This window comes from Corapipo altera, unplaced genomic scaffold (assembly GCF_003945725.1).
Source record: "Corapipo altera isolate COAL_440 unplaced genomic scaffold, ASM394572v1 308, whole genome shotgun sequence".
NCBI classification, from domain to species: Eukaryota; Metazoa; Chordata; class Aves; order Passeriformes; family Pipridae; genus Corapipo; species Corapipo altera.
The window spans coordinates 2,708,193-2,714,691 of NW_020884925.1; positions in this window are offsets into that span (position 1 = coordinate 2,708,193).

Sequence of the window (6,499 nt, forward strand, 5' to 3'; positions counted from 1 at the left end):
GACTTGACAGTCTAGCACCAAGTACTCAGTGTAAATCAGGGAAGTCTCTACTTCCTCCTAGAAATGCAGAGAATTCATGCTGGACTATGGAAACTTTTTCTGAATCTACTAAAATATTTTACATCATTTTGGCATAAAAATCTTAACAAAGCCCAACTGAACTTTTAACTGTTATGAAATAGATTTTTGTAGGAACCAGTGACTTTTTGCATTGCACAATTGTCAGTAGGTCTTCAACGTGCAGATAAAGTTATGGTGGTGTGTTGTTTGGATTTTTTAAAGTACAAAACCAAACTCATCCCCCCCAAGAAAAGCCAGCTGAACACAACCTGGCAAGGGTCTAATACACCACATTTTGTATGACTCACTGAAGCTGGGAACAAGTCATGTAGTGACTTGAACAACCTTCCAGTGCTGACCAGCCTGGTTGCTCAGTACTGCTCTGTTTTGCAGTGTAGGCTCTGTCCAAGCCGTCTGTTAATTTGACTTGCTCAGTATCCCTGGCCTGCACTTCAGTTCTTTACCTTTCTCACTGCCCCTTCCCCTGTCCTTCCTACCTAGTTTACAGTCCTGAAACTTCAGTTTGCACACCATTCTCCTTAATACTTTAAACGTGAATTCTTCGTTTCTCTGCCAACTTTAGCATCACTGATTAATGGCCTTTTTTATTCTTCAGGCATAGAATCCACATATATTTACTATTTTTAATGTTCTCATTCTAGCAAAGGGAATATTACATTTCTTCCCTTCTTTGTGGAAATCTTGCATATATTTGAAAATTAATTTTTTTCTATGGCTGTTGAAGGAAAAAAATCATGTGTTTAATTTATAGCAAGTGAAATACAGTTGATTCATCAGGAAGTACTTATTTTTCCTTTACTAAAAAAATGAATAAACTTTGGATTGCATTAGACAGTGTTGGTGTGGCTGTAATTTGGCCTTTCTAATACATTCATATCTCCCAGTGTATTTTAGGGGACATGGGGTGACTTCATTTCATTGTAGCTCTTTTTTCAGTGATTCCTGTCTGATATTTTACATTCCTGTTTGAACTTCTTCTTGTCTCTCTTGCAGCTGAAGAGGCTGACAGGGCTCAGTGCAGACTGCACCCAGAATTATTCAGAGACTGACTGAATAGGTGTCTGCTGTTTGGAGCACACAAGCAGGTAGCTTGCCTGCAGCAGGAAGTCTTACCTGACCCAGAGGGTTTTAATACATGGGATTGGAATTACCTTAAGGGTTCTTTTTAATTGAGTTTGTTTTTCTCGCTGCTATTAGAATGACTTAAGTTCATTGCAGTGCAAGTGCTGTGCTTTACTGCCTTTCAGCAGCCTAATATGAGGCTCATGAGAATTGCAGAATCTCATTCAGACTCTAGGTCTGGTAAGGCATGATTAGGTGTGTTTGTTTTACTAAACAGGGAGTGGGGAGCATGGTCTAACAAGCTCAGTTTTCTGGGGATTCTTCAGTACTCCGGAGTTTCAGAGAAGATTTGAGATAAGTACTTGTGCTAACAGTGTTAGTGATAGCCTTCACAGTACAGAGCTAGTGGATCTTGTCACTCACTTAATCTTGGGCCCGAGATAAATCCCACTGGAATGCAATGGAAGTCGCCAAACTGTCTTGGTTTTCCCCTGTGCTGCATCAAGCACACCCCCCACACACACGTGGGTCACAGCAGTGTTCAGCAGACTGACACCTGAGCCTTTGAATTGCTTCTTTCAGTTTTTGCTCTTCGGTGCCACTTGCACTGTTTGGAGCAGCTGCTCTTTCTACACATAATAAGCTTATTTCTACTCCCACAGCCTCATTCAGAACTCATCTTGCTAATCTTTTCCTTGCTGATCTTTGCACCCTCTGATAGCTGCTCTGTTTCCTCTGGAGCCGGATGGAGTAGTTAGAAAGACACTTGGGGGGGCAGCATCTTTTAAAACATAATGCATGCTTGGGCTATTGCTAAAAGGCAAGAGAGCAGACTGCCAGCTGTGCTTCATCTGCACTGGTGCTGGCACAAAGCTGCCCCTGCCAAACTGCTCCACTTGATATGGTGACCTATAAAGTGGCAGCAGTAGGTTGCTACAGGCCATGCCTGGCTGTGGGATGAGAAGGTGCTGGGACTCAGCCTGTTTCCCACTGTCTCACATATCGTTCTCATTTCTGGACTGTTTCAGTACTGATCTCTCATGTCCTGTGATAACTGGGTATGCAATTTGTCCATCTCAGTTGTGGTGATCCTGGGGACTGATTAGGAGAGGGTGAAATCAGCGGCAGGTACCAGAATTGTGTTGCTGCTGATTTGTTGGAAGTGTGGGTATGAACTGATTTTGATAGGGCAGTGTCATAGTTTGCCTGTGCCCTACATAGCAGTAGGTGTAAACTTTGCCCTTCTACCTCCCTATGAAAAGAGCCTGCAAAAAAACCCACAAGGTAGACCTGGGGTAGTCCTACAAGTCATGTTTCCTTCTGTATACCATAGCACGAGGTTTAGTGCTCAAAAATAAGGCTAATTGCAGGCTGCTTGTTATTAGGTGGAGGAGGAGGTGGTGCTGGGGAAGCACTCCTGGTTCATGTGTTGTACCCCAGGCATGTTTCCCAGCCTGGCAGCTGTCTGGGGTAGCAGAGAGAAACATCAGCTACAGAGCTGGCCCACCTGTTTCTTTACTTTCTCACTGTGGCAGTTGCCTTCACAGTACAGGTTTTGTGCTCTCGATACATATTTAGTCCAGGCATATACCTCTGATTTAGCCCTTGCTGTGACTGCACTAATCCCTGCTGGATCTGTGCCTGGTGACAGATGTTGCTTCCCTCTGTGTCTGGCCTCCAGGGCAGGAGTTCAGCTGTGTTCTGTGGGGGGTATTTACACTGCACATGAACACCAGGTACAGTTTACCCATCGTCTGTAAGCAGGGCCAGGTTTTGCAGACCGTGAACTTCAGCTGCATAAATGAGAGACCATTGGAGCTCAAGTCTGGGGACCTGAGACTCAGTGATCCTTCTGGAGCAAGCAGAGAAGCACTTCTGCCAACCTTCACCTTCCTGGTGTTACACATTGGACCAGTCATTTTCTCTCACCTGCTTCTCTTGACCCTGAATGCTAAAGCAACGTGTCAAAGCTTTTGAGTTGAAACCTCTTCTTTCTTTGCCAGAGGGGAGCCTGCAAACTGGGTTGCTACTGGTAACTGGTGAGCCACAGCACTGTGTGGCCGTGGAGCTGTTCCTGTTGACACTCCAGAGAATGGACAGCTTTGCTGTCATTTGGATGTGTGGTGCTTTAGGCACAGCTCCTTTCACTAAATGGGCTCCCGCCCCATTTCACAGAATAAATGAAGCGTTTTCCAGGATAGCATCAGGCTGTGACAGAAGAACTGGAATGCGTTTTCCTCATGCAAATAGAATGCTTAAGCAAACCACTGACAGTTGTGGGGCTTGGCAGTATCTAGGGTGCCTTGCATGCAAAAGCAGTCTGGTTTAGAAAACAGCTTTTGAACAGAATTCTGAAGTTTTTCTCCCACCTGGCCAGAGGAAGCAGCAAGATCTGGTCTTGCTTACCATTGAATGAGTTTGCCACCACACCAGCTACGCAGGGGTAGTGTTCATTCATTCTCAGCTGAGAGTAAGAGATGGAAAAGTCATCAGTGGCAAAGATGGCACTGAGGAGTCCTGTGCCACCCTCTACCAAGTACCTTGCAGGCAATTAGACAAGATTTTATTTCCCAGTACATACTGCAGAAGAACCAGGCACAGGACTTAGAGAATGCCCCATCCTTGGGAAGCATATTTGGTGCTAGTAGCCTGGCACTCTGTCAAGTGGTTTTTGCCTTTGAGTACAATATCCACTTTAAAAGTTTAAAACCGCCATTTACCCCCATACACTAACACTGAGGGTACATTACAGACATTGAGCAAACCTAAGTTTAGAGCTTCACAGCTGATAGGTGTTGTGGTTACAAAGGTGGTACAGGACCCCGCAGAACAGGGAGGATTCATTTCTCTAGATGCCTTCTATCCCTCTTTGGTTTTGAATCCCCCCATGGCTGCTGAATGGAGCAGTGACCTAGTAAACCTTTAGCTGCCACTTAGCAGAACAAAGTCACTGTCGCTTAAGTCTCCCTTTCCTCACCCAGGGCTCAGACACAAGAAGGGCTGTGCAGCCCTTCTCTAAAGACAAAGCATTTCTCACGTCTGTCAGTGCATTGAAAGCTCTCCCATTCACACTTATGTTAGCATTCTTATCCTGGGAAGGTTAAAGTTCACCAGTTTCCCAAGAAGTTCCTCCATGGGCTGTTTTCGGCTTAAAATTTCAGAACAATTCTTCTTTAGATGCAGCTGTTGAGCGTTTGTGCCCTTGCAGAGTGGAAGGGAATGCACTATACCCCCCCACCCGCTCCCTGCATTGAGTGTGAGTGTTATCTCATGTCTGCAACCCCCTGCCTGGGAGCCATCCAGTCCTATTGCAAAACAAGCCCTCTGTACACAATATAATTTGTCCTTTTGTACAAGATCTTCCATTGCAAATATTGATCTGACCACCACCCAATGGGAGCTTGTTTAGACGGCATCTGAGATTGAACAATCACCAAAATGCTTGGTGTGCCAGGAGAATTTTCAGCTCCTGACATCAGAGTGCATTACGAGCTCCCCATGATGAAAACTGAGGTGTGAGGTGTGACTTCTCCAGTCATACCTTCACAAAGTCATTTATTTATTCGAGGGTTTAGCCTGGGCTGTTTGGACAATCCAAGTGTGTAATCCCTCACTCAGGAAATTTCATTCAAGTTTAGGCTGGAATGTCTTCAGCTGCTGTGAGTCCATTTACCCTCAGGCAGAGGCTGCAGGAAACGCCTGAATTTCAGTCAGAGAGTTCAAGTCAAAGCACCACTGCTGCAGCTGTAGTTCATTCAGTATTACACCCATTAACACACAGGTTACTTCTCTTTATGTCTGCCTTGATTTGGTGGTTTAGTTGAATCCTGGTCAGGCCACCAAAGCTGGGATATGTGTGCTGGTTTGTTTTTTCAAATCTGTTTGACACCAGCTCATTTAGATCTGGTAAATAAAACTCCTCCTCATTTCGAAGATCCACAGATACCTTAGGATATCTGTTCCCAATTCACCCGCACCCCACAGTTGTTTTTGTACCCTCTTTATCCTCAAGGTGACGTGTGGAGCCCCTGGCTATAAATTGGTAGCTGTGTTCAAAGTCGTGTTCTGTTCACCTGGTGGGTTCAGATGATTTTGTCCTTCCCCTTAGAAATTTCAGGGACGTCAAGTCTGATTTCTACCGATTTTGCTGGGAGGTCTCAGTGATTTCTGTTAAGAGTTTTATATCTAAAAGCAAGATTTAATCTGTGCTTTCGGTCAGAATAGAACAACACAGTAACTCTGCCTCTGTGGCCAGCGTGTGGGACCAGAGCCACGTGGCACTGATAGGCTCTAACTGTGCTCTGAGCGGTGCCCCGGCAGCTTTGTGCCAGATCAGGTGTCAGCTGTCCTTCAGCAGCTGGGAGAAGGACAAGTTGAGCACTGTACCATGTGTACTGGCTAATTTGATGGAAATATGATTATCCAGCCATTCTAGGAACAGATCAAATTTGCACTCTGCGGGATCCAGGAGTGCACCAATCTGGAGATAACGGTGGCTCTGAGCTTCCCTCATCCAAAATGAGCTGGCTGCTGAAATTAGGTAATTGCTAACAAAGAACAGATTATGGCTAACAGTTTGACTAGAAGTTCTTTGCTTCCTCTGCTTTCTCTCAGTGGATGGGTCATTGTCATTTTGTTGATAACCTAGTCAATAGGCAGGACACTAATTCCTGTTCCTCTTCCAAAATCTAATTTCTCCACATAAGTGTCCTTTTCCCTACAAAACCCAGCCCATCAGCCCTTGCAGCCCCTTAGCAGCCATTTACTTTCCAGAAGCTCAGTGTGACTCAGCATCACAACTTTGTCTCCTTCCTCTTCCTGGGGAGCAAAACCCCAGCTGTTCTGTCTCCTTTACCCTCAGCTACAGTGAGCGTGCCCAACACATCACAGCTGCACTGCAGAAACGCTTGTCATGGGTACTGCCATTAATTTAGGAAGCTGGTGAAGGGTAGTGACTGCTCCTAATGCTGCTTTTAGTTTAGTTTTTTAACACTCTGCTTTCCTTTAAGGAAGGCTTGGCCGCTTGGTTGTGCCCATAACCCATGGCAGCAAGGAGACGTGGATCTTCTGGTGAAGATCAAGCTAAGGGGGTCCTCCTGCTCTCCTTGCTCACTAGCTCTGAGTGTAGTTTCCCTTTGAGGACATGGGAAGTGCTGGTAGATACGTGGCTGGCAGCCGCTCTTGCCTTCAATGCCCCAGCCCTGCAAGCTGGAGAACAAGAAAGCCAGGGAAAAGAGATGGTGTTGAGCAGCCAAGGTGGCTTTTCAGGCCTTCACAGTTTGTCATGTGCTGTGCAGAGTTGTTGCTGCTCCGCACTGAAGGCTAACAGTGACTCTCCAGTGCAGCAGTGTTTGTA